Consider the following 13,911-nt stretch of genomic DNA (forward strand, 5'->3'; position numbering starts at 1 on the left):
AGCCAGTCGGTTTTTCCCACCCCTGTCACGAATTCCCCTCCCGCGCCCATCCCCTCCATCTCAGAGGCGCACTTGCAGCCTAGTTCCTCAGCTCTTTCTTGGAGGTATTCCAATCCCTGTCTTGTCACAGAGATGCAGCAATGTCTTTGAATTTCTACAAATCTGTTTTTGAAATTTCAAGGACAGTAATACTGTAACTCACCACGAGATATCATTTCAGTTTGGAATTTGACACATACAACCTTGCGGGAACTGGGACACACTGCGTATACCAAATATTGAAATTCCCACCGTTAGCACTGATATCTCCATTACATCGAATCTCGGACGCGCTTGTAGAATGTACAACGTACTATCACCTTTCTCCGAGGCTGTGTAACATACTGTCCGCCGATGGTTCTCTGTAAGCCGCAGAACGTGTGGTGCGAGTTTTGGTATGGTAACCGCGGAAGGACGACGTGATTTCATGGAGTTTCGTTGTTGTATAGGAGAGGTGTAGAAGAAGCCACGAGTATTTGTTCTCTTCTATGGGAGTTTGTAATACGACGACTTCACGTTTTTCAGAATTTGCGATACCCACAAATGTAAGCAGTGCATAGTGCATTTAAGTGAAATTTCCCAACGACGGGTACATTTTATAATGGGAACACAGTGGCTGCTGAACATTGTTGAAACATCAAATAGAACATCTTGAGACTTTGAGGGTTGTTTCAGCAACTGAAGGCGCGTAAGCTCAATTCTGTTAGGTCTGCTAATCTGATATTTCGTTTAATGGGTTATTCAGGTAAGAAAGTAGAAACGTATTCTCTGAATTGAGCGTGTGAGAATTCGAATGGATAGAAATTAACTGCCTGTTTGAGAATAAACTCAAACAAAAGTAAAAGTGAGGGATAAAACTATGTTAATTTCGAGATTTCCTTTCATTGATAAGACATACTTTCCGATAAGAAATCTAATTGTGATATTATTTGCCAAGTCACGTGTTTATTGTTAAAAACGAATGTAATCTATGATATTCGTGGTGGTGGTGGTGGTGGTGGTGGTTAGTGTTTAACGTCCCCTCGACAACGAGGTCATCAGAGACGGAGCGCAAGCTCGGGTTAGGGAAGGATTGGGAAGGAAATCGGCCGTGCCCTTTCAAAGGAACCACCCCGGCATTTGCCTGAAACGATTTAGGGAAATCACGGAAAACCTAAATCAGCATGGCCGGAGACGGGATTGAACCGTCGTCCTCCCGAATTCGAGTCCAATGTGCTAACCACTGCGCAACCTCGCTCGGTGATGATATTCGTATTGTGTCTCCAGCCGAACCATAACGTCATCTTGACACAATATTTCGGTGGTCCACTGCCCGCCATCTGCAGGTGAATAAGCCGTCGCACTAACTCGCCGAAACTGTTCCGATGTGAATATCATGAATTGCTACGTTTGGATAATTTACAGAACAACATGAGTGTGATCTACTTACTACACTACCGGCCATTAAAATTGCTGCACAAAGAATAAATGCAAATGATAAACGAATATTCATTGGACAAATATATTATACTAGATCTGACATGTGACTACATTTTCACCCAATTTGGGTGCGTAGATCCTGAGAAATCAGTACCCAGAACAACCACCTCTCGCCTTTATAACGGCCTTGATACGCCTTAGCATTGAGTCAAACAGAGCTTGGATGGCGTGTACAGGTACAGCTGCGCATGCAGCTTCAACACGATACCACACTTCATCAAGAGTACTGACTGGCGTATTGTGACGAGTCAGTTGCTCGGCCACCATTGACCAGACGTTTTCAATTGCTGAGAGATCTGGAGAATGTGCTCGCCAGGGCAGCAGTCGGTCATTTTCTGTATCCAGAAAGACCCGCACAGGACCTGAAACATGCGGTCGTGCATTATACTGCTGAAATATAACGTTTCGCAGGGATCGAATGAAGGGTAGAGCCATGGGTCGTAACACATCTGAAATGTAACGTCTACAATTCAAAGTGCCGTCAATGTGAACAACAGGTGACTGTGACGTGTAACCAGTGGCACCCTACACCATCACGTCGGGCGATACGCCAGTATGGCGATGGTCAATACTCGCTTCCAATGTGCGAACACCGCGATGTCGTCAAACACGGATGCGACCGTCATGACGCTGTAATCAGAACCTGGATTCATCCGAAAAACTGACGTTTGGCCATTCGTGCATCCAGCTTAGTCCTTCAGTACACCATCGCAGGGGCTCCTGTCTGTGATGCAGCGTCAAGGGTAACCGGACCCATGTTCTCCGAGCTGATAGTCCATGCTGCTGCAAACGTCGTCGAACTGTTCGTGCATATGGTTGTCGTCTTGCAAACGTCGCCATCTGTTGACTCAGGAATCGAGACGTGACTGCACGATCCGTTACAGCCATGCGGATAAGATGCCTGTCATCTCGACTGCTAGTGATACGAGGCCGTTGGGATCCAGAACGGCGTTCCGTATTACCCTCCGGAACCCACCGATTCCATATTCTGCTAACAGTCATTGGATCTCGACCAACGCTAGCAGCAATGTTGCAATACGATAAACCGCAATCGCGATAGGTTTCAAGCCGACCTTTATCAAAGTTGGAAACGTGATGGTACGCATTTCTCCTCCTTACACGAGGCATCACAACAACGTTTCACCAGGCAACGCCGGTCAACTGCTCTTTGTGTATGAGCAATCTGTTGGAAACCATACTCATGTCAGCACGTTGTAGGTGTCGCTACCGGCTCCTACCTTGTGTGAATGCTCTGAACAGCTAATCATTTGCATATCGCCGCATCTTATTGCTGTCGGTTACGTTTCGCGTCTGTAGCACGTCATCTTCGTGGTGTAGCAATTTTAATGGCCAGTAGTGTGTATACATATATCTGATTTACTAAACTGTATTTCGTACAGTACTCCTGCCTTGTGATGTTCGTAGACTTCCAGTTGTCAAACTATGACACTTCCCACTCTACAGTAGCAGCACATACGCTTGTAAGTGACACCTGAAAATACTGGAAAAAATGGTGTTTCCGTAAGACTTCCTACTGTAGTGTCCTTTCACGTCTCTTGCTTGAAAACAGAAACTTTTTGGTAGCCGCAGCAATGCAATGGAAGTTTATACTAGTAAGGGGAATACTTTTGTCTGGTAATAGTCTCATTACACTTGCTTTGTAAAAGCGATATTATATTCTTGAATTAATCATTTCACGTTCACTACGACCAAGTCCTCTACACACTCTATTTAAAATTGCAGTAATAATGTTTGTTCCTAACAGTTTATATAACGTTGAAGTCTTGTTTGATAGTTCGATCATTGAAGTTGCTCGTCATAAAAACAGATCATCGGCCATCTATCATCTAATTCCGTTTGTCACACGCAAAGAGCTGCACTTGGCACGCGGCATCTGTCATGGTCGGCATTACGGAAGAGCCCCACTGAAAAGCCACACAGACCCCTTCGTCGCTCTAATCTGTAAGTTCCGTAGAAATCAAACCGATGTTCTGTCAAAGTATGACACATTCAGTCGCCCCCTTTTCTGGCTGTCCACAGGGGCGGGCTTCGTACACCGACGCGGGTGGCGTTCCTAGCACCCTGCTCTGTACAGGTTGTCGCCGCAGTTGTCTTCTATCAGGGACACCCATTCTTAGCATTGTAGCTGATCTCTACATTCCGATTTGGGAATTTTCACTTATCGTATCATATTTTACTGAAAGGGAATTTTATCCTGAGTGAAACTCCAGTAAAAGGTATCACCATCTCTAACACGATTACGCTAACACAAATTTTTAAATACCGTTCCGATCGCCTGCATGTTCTGAAAGATATTTTGTTATGTGGTATGTTGCAAGTACACTACTGGCCATTAAAATTGCTACACCACGAAGATGAAGTGCTACAGATGCGAAATTTAACCAACAGGAAGAAGATGCTGTGGTATGCAAATGATTACCTTTTCAGAGTATCCACAGAAGGTTGGCGCAGTTTGCGACACCAACAACCTGCTGACATGAGGAAAGTGTCCAACCGATTTCTCATACATAAAAAGCAGTTGACCGGCGTTCCATGGTGAAACGTTGTTGTGATGCCTCGTGTATGGAGGAGAAATGCCATTGGTTACACGTCTCGGTCACCTGTTGTTCACATTGACGGCACTTTGAATAGTAGACGTTACATGTCAGATGTGTTACGACCCGTGGCTCTACCCTTCATTCGAACCCTGTGAAACACATTTCAGCAGGATAATGCACGACCTCATGTTGCAGGTCCTGAGCGGACCTTTCTGGACACAGAAAATGTTCGACTGCTACCCTGGCGAGCACATTCTCCAGATCTCTCAGCAATTGAAAACGTCTCGTCAATGGTGGCCGAGCAACTGGCTCGTCACAATACGCCAGTCACCACTTTTGATGAAGTGCGGTATCGTGTTGAAGCTGCGTGGGCAGCTGTACCTGTACACGCCATCCAAGCTCTTTCTGACTCAATGCCAAGGCGTATCAAGGCCGTAATAACGGCCAGAGGTGGTTCTTCTGGGTAGTGATTTCTCAGGATCTGTGCACGCAAACTGCGTGAAAATGAAATAACATGTCAGTTCTAGTATAATATATTTGTCCAAGGAATACCCGTTTATCATCTGCATTTCTTCTTGGTGTAGCAATTTTAATGGCCAGTAGTGTAAATGAGAGTACAATGGTAAACTTCTTTACTCAATAACATGCAAAAATTTCAAAATTATCATTTCAAACCAGAAGGTAGTTAATCTACACAGATTTTACCAAAGTTAGTGTATCAGTGGTATTTATTGAATCTACTCATTTAAATCCGTATACAGAGAACAGCAAACCTGCAGAACGTGCTTTTTACGTCAGGTTACTTGTTTTTACCAACTTTGAACTTTCTGTCTGAGTTTCATGAAAAACATCGAAAAACATAAAATAGCTTTTAAGGCCCTTATTTCGGCAACGGCCTTGCCGCAGTGGGTACTCCGGTTCCCGTGAGATCACCAAAGTTAAGCTCTGTCGTGTGTGGCCGGCAATTGGATGGTTGACCATCCGGCCGCCATGCGCTGTTGACATTTTTCGGGGTGCACTCAGCCTCGTGATGCCAATTGGGGAGCTACTTGACCGAATAGTAGCGGCTCCGGTCAAAGAAAACCATCATATCGACCGGGAGAGCGGTGTACTGACCACATTCCCCTCCTATCTACATCCTCTGCTGAGGTTGACACGGCGGTCGGATGGTACGATGGGCCACTTGTCGCCTGAAGACGGAGTGCTTTTAGACACTTACTTCATTTTCTTCAAATTTCTTTAAACATGCTCTCTCTTCATCTAACGTAACTTAATGATTGGAAAGTTGCAATTAGGAAATTGAACAACGGCACAAAAATTGTGACGTCATGCAGTTGCGCTAGGCGCGGACGGCATTAGGGAGCACTTGCTCTCGTAATCAAAGCCGTTCGGCGGTGCGGACTGAATACAGAGCGCCATATAAATACCTGAGAGTAAGGCACGGAAAGCTGTACATGCTTCCTCAGACACGGCACAAGAATAGCGGTTGTAAAAATATCCTAATCTACCGTAATACCCTCCATTACTTATTGCTCATACACTGATAAGCCAGAACATTATGACGACCGCCCTCCGCGACGTTAGATGCCTTATGGTGGTGTTGTGGCCACATGAAGCTGTAACAAAAGTATGTAAGAAGAGCAGACATGGACAGTGGAGCTTCCTAGCGAAGATATGGACTGTAGATACGGAAATCCATTGAGATAAGCGTCATTGACAAAGGTCCTGTGAACGTGTATCTCGAAAACGGCGAAGTTGGTCCAATGTTGACGAGCTACTGTCGTGAGCGTCAACGGAAAGAGGTAAAAGGACAGTGAAATTACCACTAGGCGCTAAATGGTTGGACGTTCACAACTGTTCACAGAACGTGAGGTTCGGAGTCTGGTCTGCTGTGTAAAGTAATATAAATGGCGACCGTGGCATCTCTGCCTTAAGACCACAATGCACGTTCCCGCACTGGGAGCACGCCATTCATCGTACATTCTTGAACATGGAGATCGGCAGCAGACCACCCCTAAATGTTCACATGTTGGCCCAACGAAATCGTCAATTATGGTTGCAATAGGAACGGAAGACATTCGACCGTCGATCAATTGAAACGTCTCGGCTTAGGTCGAAACATATTACTGCTATTACTTCAACCCTTGCCGGCCGGGGTGACCGAACGGTTCTAGGCGCTACATTCTGGTACCGTGCGACCGCTACGGTTGCAGGTTCGAATCCTGCCTCGGGCATAGTTGTGTGTGATGTTCTTAGGTTAGTTAGGCTGAAGTAGTTCTAAGTTTAGGGGACTGATGACCTCAGAAGTTAAGTCCCATAGTGCTGAGAGCCATTTGAACCATTTTAACTTCAACCCAAAAAAGAAGACAGCTTCTTGCTTACTACACGTTCTTTGCCATTCGGTAAAACTTCAGCATCCAGCATTACATTTTAATTTGTTATTTCTTTACTATCAATCCTTCTCGCTACACAATTTTCAGACACTGTACACATACAGCACTGCAGATACCTACAGAATTCATTGTCTGACACACAGTTTAGGAGGAAAATATTTAAACCTTTAACTCATCTCCGGATTAATCTGACGGTTGAAGCTACTTTACACACGGGAGTAACATTCTTTAAAGACTTGGGAGTGGGTTACTGGTTACTGGTAATCAGTTACTTGAGTCAGTAAGAATCACATACCATTAGGTGGACTTCCGCGGTGAAATGACATTTTGTGCCTTTGTCTTATCATGATTTGGCAGTGGAAGATTCATTCAGAACAGATGCAGTTTATATGAGGATTACTATGTACACAATTTCTTAGCCATGAGCAGCCCTGTTATCAGAGACTTTCCTCTCTCCATCCATCTACTAAACTTCGTTCATCGTGTCTCAACCGGACTAAAGTCCGATAATGAGAATACATTTTACGCTGTGAGTCAGGCGTACATCGAGTCAGCTACAGTACGGGACAACAGTTCTACCGGCGCATTTATCTTGTCTGCAGTTGCCACCCACCTGGTCCACGCAACCTGCAGTCATGCAAACAGTTGCATTAAGGACGTAAAAAGAGACGAGCTGAGAACAATATAGCTTTGAATGTTATTTAATTTTCAAACATAATGTAATAATGGCAAATCTCAGGCCATACGCTTCTTAGGTGTCCGTACGGAAAAAAATGACGTATTCTCGATCGTACCTGACATAGTACTGTAATTAAAAACAATAGTATGAGATTTTCACTCTGCAGCGGAGTGTGCGCTGATATGAAACTTGCTGGCAGATAAAAACTGTGTGTCGAACTCGGGACCTTTGCCTTTCGCGGGCAAGTGCACTAACTTTTTTTTTTTATTGTTCCTTGTGTTTAGTCGTAGTGGACGTCACATGACATCTGTTGAAGTTAGCTGTTTATACCATCACCCAGTTTTTTTTTTTTATTACAGAGAGCACCCAGCTCTCTGACCAAGCACACTGAGCTACCGTGCTGGCATAATCTCAGCTACCGAAGTACGACTCACGCCCCGTCTTCACAGCTTCAGTTCTACCAGAACCTCGTCTCCTACCTTCCAAACTTCACAGAAGCACTCCTGTGAACGTTGCAGAATGAGCACTCCTGGAAGAAAGGATATTGTGGAAACACCCCCCCTCCCCCCTCCCAGGCTGTGGTCAAGCCTTGTTTCCACAAAATCCCTTCTTCCAGGTGTGCTAGTTCTGCAAGGTTCACAGCAGAGCTTCTGTAAAGTTTGGAAGGTAGGAGACGAGATACTGGCGGAACTGAAGCTGTGAGGACGGCTCGGGAGTCGTACTTGGGTAGCTCAGTTGGTAGAGCACTTGCCGCCGAAAGGCGAAGGTCACGATTTCGAATCTCGGTCCGGCACACAGTTTTCATCTGCCAGGATGTTTCAAACCATTAGTGATGAAAATTGCTGACTTTAACTAGGGTAATTTTTCTGAATGAGTTATGTGCGGCGTAAAAGTGCACTGCTGCGATTTCACGATGTAGTTAAATATTGAAGCCACTGAAGATATTACAGTCAGTCGTCTGGTAATCTCTGAGCTCCCTCCATACCGGAGTCCCAGGAATATGGTACATTTCAGTACGTTGATAACGAAGCGATCAGCAACAGAACCCCAAGCCACCAAAAAGTCCACATTTGATTCTCCTCTTTTATGACGTCCTGTTCTGCATTTCGCCGTCGTTCGGAAGTGGCGTGTCACATAGCTTCGTGCATTAAAATAGTTCCAGTACGTTTGCTAGCTCAAATCTCTTGTTCTTTCTCACAACAAACCCTTTAACTTGGCTCCAGATCGCTTCTGTTGGGTTCACGTTCCAGTGTTTAGGTGACAACTAAAAATGCAGCTTTTGTACTGTGTGCTCGTCGCCGTGAAAATTGTTTTGCATGTTTCTAAGACGCTTATTACTCTGGCTCATGCAAGACCGTATTTGTCTTACAAAACAATGGGCATATTAAAAAAGGTATTTGATTTTTCTCCAAAAAAATTAAATGTGCAAAGTTTCTTAATTTCGGTCCGCTGAGTGGTCAGCGCGGCAGTCTGTCACGCCAAGGGGCCCGGGTTCGATTCCCGGCTTGGTCGGAGATTTTTTTCTCCTCTCACGGACTGCGTGCTATGTTGTCCTCATTATCATTTCACCATCATCAGTGGAAGGCAACGGGAAACCACCACTGGAGTCACTTTCCTAGACGCTCATGCGATGGCCCTCTCTGGCGAGGCTTCTCCCATGCCAAGACCTGTCGTAAGGCAGAACACAAAGTTCTTAATTTCAACAATCTATAACCATCTTTTATAAAATATCGATAATTAAGAATGTGTATTTTCAATTAAAATCAGAATTTTGCATGTGACATTTATATAGAAACTAGAAAAAATCATAATTAAGTACTAGTTAATTACCGTATATTTGACGATTTTCATATTTAAATGACTTAGGAGTTCAAACCGAGCAAGAAGAAAATTGTTGGCTCTATCAGGTTTTGAAGAGCCGCATGTAAGCACCTTTCAATATCGGTCTCTGCTGTTATTCATTAAGCCAAGCAGATACTTTCGACTGATGGACTTACATTTACATACGAGAATACGTATAATGTTACTCGAAAAAAGTCAAAGCTCATTTCTCTCTATAATCTTCTGCCAAACACCAAGAATAAATTTTTTATAGCCATTAACGGTGTCCCCGCGTGTGTTTCACTACGAGGCTGTAAGTTGTGTCATTCATTTTCACGGTACGTGTGAACAGCGAAAGAATCGGAGCTTAAGTCTTACAGAGACAGTAACTGTACACGATTTTTGAAATAAAAATTACGCTGCTAAAGTATGATTAAGAAATAGTTTGATGGGTGTTAATATATCAGAATGTCTTAAAGTTTTATTTACAGTGACAGTGTAATAAGATATCTAATACATAAGTTGGACCTACTTCCAAGAGCGGAACAACACCAGTCTACGAGAGGTACGGCTGCTAAACAGACATCGTGTTTGTGTTTTTTTACATCAGGTTTATTCGTACGATGAACAAAGTATACCTATGAGAATCAGCCGAGGTCACAAAATTGCTTCTATACCACGTAAGCAGGATGGAAGTAATGTCTTCGATCCAGAGCATATACGAGGGTTCGAACTTTAATAGTGGCAACTATTTATTCGCAACTCGCACAAAATAGATACATGTTTCAAAGTTTTACTGACCTTCAAAGTAGTCACCAGCATTGTGTATATACGGAAGTCGTAGGATACTCTTTAGCAGTGCTAGTTGTGTTGACAGCTGGAGTGGCGCGGTCTATTGCCCGACGAATTTATAGCAGTTCTGAAGCGAATGCTGTGAAGTGTTTCCTTCAGTTTAGAAATCTAGTTGAACTCACGAGGGATCAAGTCAGCGGAGTGCAATAGGTGGTATAGCATTTAGCTGCCCCATCAGTCAAATAAATCAGTAACAGCTTGCACTGTACGTGCTTGAGCGTTGTCCTGCAAAATGACGGTCAGGTCCTGCAGAAAGTGTCATCATTTCTGTCTTTAAGCTGGTCGTAGCTTTTGGCAATGTTGACTGGAATACTCTCTTTCAAATTCTAAAGGTGGCAGGGGTAAAATACAGGGAGCGAAAGGCTATTTACAATTTTTACAGAAACCAGATGGCAGTTAAGAGTCGAGGGACAGGAAAGGGAAGCAGTTGTTGGGAAGGGACTGAGACAGGGTTGTTGCCTCTCCCCGACGTTATTCAATCTGTATATTGAGCAAGCAGTAAAGGAAACAAAAGAAAAATTTGGAGTAATTCTGTCAGAGACAGCAAAGGACTTGGAAGATCAGTTGAACGGAATCGATAGTGTCTTGAAAGGAGGATATAAGATGAACATCAACAAAAGCAAAACGAGGATAATGGAATGTAGTCTAATTAAGTCGGGTGATGCTGAAGGAATTAGATTAGGAAATGAGACACTTAAAGTAGTAAAGGAGTTATGCTATTTGGGGAGCAAAATAACTGATGATGGTCGAAGTAGAGAGGATATAAAATGTAGACTTGCAATGGGAAGGAAAGTGTTTCTGAAGAAGAGCAATTTGTTAACATCGAGTATAGATTTAAGTGTCAGGAAGTCATTTCTGAAAGTATTTGTATGGAGTGTAGCCATGTATGGAAGTGAAACATGGACGATAAATAGTTTGGACAAAAAGAGAATAGAAGCTTTCGAAATGTGGTGCTACAGAAGAATGCTCAAGATTAGATGGGTAGATCACATAACTAATGAGGAGATACTGAATAGAATTGGGGAGAAGGGGAGTTTGTGGCACAACTTGACCAGAAAAATGGATCGGTTGGTAGGACATGTTCTGAGGCATCAAGGGATCACCAATTTAGTAAAAAAATGTCTCTGAGCACTATAGGACTCAACTGCTGTGGTTATTAGTCCCCTAGAACTTAGAACTACTTAAACCTAACTAACCTAAGGACATCACACACATCCATGCCCGAGGCAGGATTCGAACCTGCGACCGTAGCAGTCGCACGGTTCCGGACTGCGCGCCTAGAACCGCGAAACCACCGCGGCCGGCACCAATTTAGTATTGGAGGGCAGTGTGGAGGGTAAAAATCGTAGAGGGATACCAAGAGATGAATACACTAAGCAGATTCAGAAGGATGTAGGTTGCAGTAGGTACTGGGAGATGAAGAAGCTTGCACAGGATAGAGTAGCATGGATAGCTGCATCAAACCATTCTCAGGACTGAAGACCACAACAACCATAGGTTGTGTTCCAAAAATTAACAGCATAGAGAGAGAAGGCAACGGGTTATACACAATGCTGGTGACTACTTTGAAGATCAGTAAAACTCTGAAACACGTATCTATTTTGTACGAGCTGTAAATAAATAGTTGCCACTATTAAAGTTCCAACCCTTGTAAGTAAGTAATCTAGCAATTAATGTGAGGGATTACTCTTTCTGAGTTGTAGTTGAGTAATATTAATCTGTGCGTCTATAATCCATTTGTTTCAATGAGCCGCACAGCAGGAGTTGCTCAAAGTAACTGATCAGCCATAGGCTATTAATTAATCATAAGCGGAGACTGATCTGCGTAATTACTGCTGTTTGGCGACTGTGAGAGGTGTGACTGGACCATCTGATAACACTCTGTTTCTGGTTCCTTTTCCGTCCGGACAGTGTTCAGCGTTAAGAACTGGTTGCGCCGCACACTGGAACACCGCATCTGCGTGACGAATCCTCGTGAATGGTATTCGTTCCACATCACTCGCCTTGGTGGGGAAACCCGCGACCAGCAAGTTTCTCGGGGGCCATCACGGAAGGTGCGAGCTAAACTGTATTATTCCATGGCGTAAGTACAGGCAGCGATAGAACGATGTGACTGACCTCGGAAGGTTAGGCATATGTTAGTCGTTACACCTGATCTACGAATCATGTTTAGAATCCACATATTTCGTTAGATGTCTGTAAAGTTTCTTTCATTTTTGCGCAGTAGTTTTATTTTCACGAAGAGGGTAAAACCCTTCCGACGTCATTTCGTAGCCACTTTCTAGTGTACGTCTTCGTTCCTCGGACCGTATCTATATTTCTGAATAAGAACTTTTCTTCTCAATGCTACTGAATAACAAGTACCAAAATTATCTTCTACTTCTTGGCAGCAGTACTTTTGATATGGACGTAGCAGCGGTACGTTACAACCGAATTACTTTTTCAGATCCTTGATAAATAATTCAGAAAATAGCTTTTATATAGTAACTTTCACAATATGAGTGAGAAGGAACGCAAATCGTATAATGAGTAGTTCGTAATACACTACTGGCAATTAACATTGGTAAACCACGAAGATGACGTGATACAGACGCGAAATTTAAGCGACAGGAAGACAATGCTGTGCTATCCAAAAGATTACCTTTCCAGAGCATTCACACAAGGTGGGCGCCGGTGAGGACACCTACAACGTGCTGACATGAGGAAAATTTCCAGCCGATTTCTCATACACCAACAGCAGTTGAACGGCTTTGTCTGGTGAAATGTTGTTGTGATGCCTCGTGTAAGGAGGAGAAATGCCTACCATCACGTTTCCGACTTTGATAAAGGTCGGATTGTAGCCTACTGCGATTGCGGTTTATCGTATCGCGACATTGCTGCTCACGCTGGCCGAGATTCAATGTCTGTTAGCAGAATATGGAATCTGTGGGTTCAGGAGGGTAATACGGAACACCGTGCTGGATCCCAACGGCATCGTATCACTAGCAGTCGAGATGACAGGCACCTTATCTGCATGGCTGTAGCGGATCGTGCAGCGACATCTCGATCCCTGAGTCAACAGATGGGGACGTTTGCAAGACGACAACCATCTGCACGAACAGTTCGACGACGTTTGCAGCAGCATGGATTACCAGCTCGGAGACCGTGGCTGCGCTTACCCTTGACGCTGCATCACAGACAGGAGCGCCTGCGATGGTGTACTCAACGACGAACCTGGGAGCACGAATGGCAAAACGTTAGTTTTTCGGATGAATCCAGGTTCTGTTTACAGCATCATGACGGTCGCATCCGTTTTTGACGACATCGCGGTGAACGGACGTTGGAAGCGTGTATTCGTCATCGCCATACTGGTGTATCACCCGGCGTGATGGTATGGGGTGCCATTCGTTACACATCTCGGTCACCTCTTGTTCGCACTGACGGCACTTTGAACAGTGGACGTTACATTTCAGATGTGTTATAACCCGTGGCTCTACCCTTCATTCGATCCCTGCGAAACCCTACATTTCAGCTGGATAATGCACGACCGTATGTTGCAGGACCTCCAGCGCATTCTCCAGATCTCTCACCAACTGAAAACGTCTGGTCAATGGTGGCCGAGCAACTGGCTCGTCACAATACGCCAGTCACTACTCTTCATGAACTGTGGTATCGTGTTGAAGCTGCATGGGCAGCTGTACCTGTACACGCCATCCAAGCTCTGTTTGACTCAATGCCCAGGCGTATCAAGGCCGTTATTACGGCCAGAGGTGGTTGTTCTGGGTAGTGATTTCTCAGGATCTATGCACCCAAATTGCGTGACAATGTAATCATATGTCAGTTCTAGTATAACATATTTGTCCAATGAATACCCGATTATCATCTGCATTTTTTCTTGTTGTAGGAATTTCAATGGCCAGTGGTGGACTTCATATGATACTGTAACACCGAAAATGCACATAAAATACCTTCTGCAGCATCCAAAATTTTCGCCGTTTAATATCTGTTGATAACTTGCACTGTACATTTGATTCTGAAGCCGTAAGCTGTATTACTGAAACGGTATTTAATACGTAATCTATGTACTAGTGCCGGCTGGTGTGGCCGTGCG

The sequence above is a fragment of the Schistocerca gregaria genome, chromosome 3 (genome assembly GCF_023897955.1).
Source record: "Schistocerca gregaria isolate iqSchGreg1 chromosome 3, iqSchGreg1.2, whole genome shotgun sequence".
In the NCBI taxonomy this organism is placed as follows: Eukaryota; Metazoa; Arthropoda; class Insecta; order Orthoptera; family Acrididae; genus Schistocerca; species Schistocerca gregaria.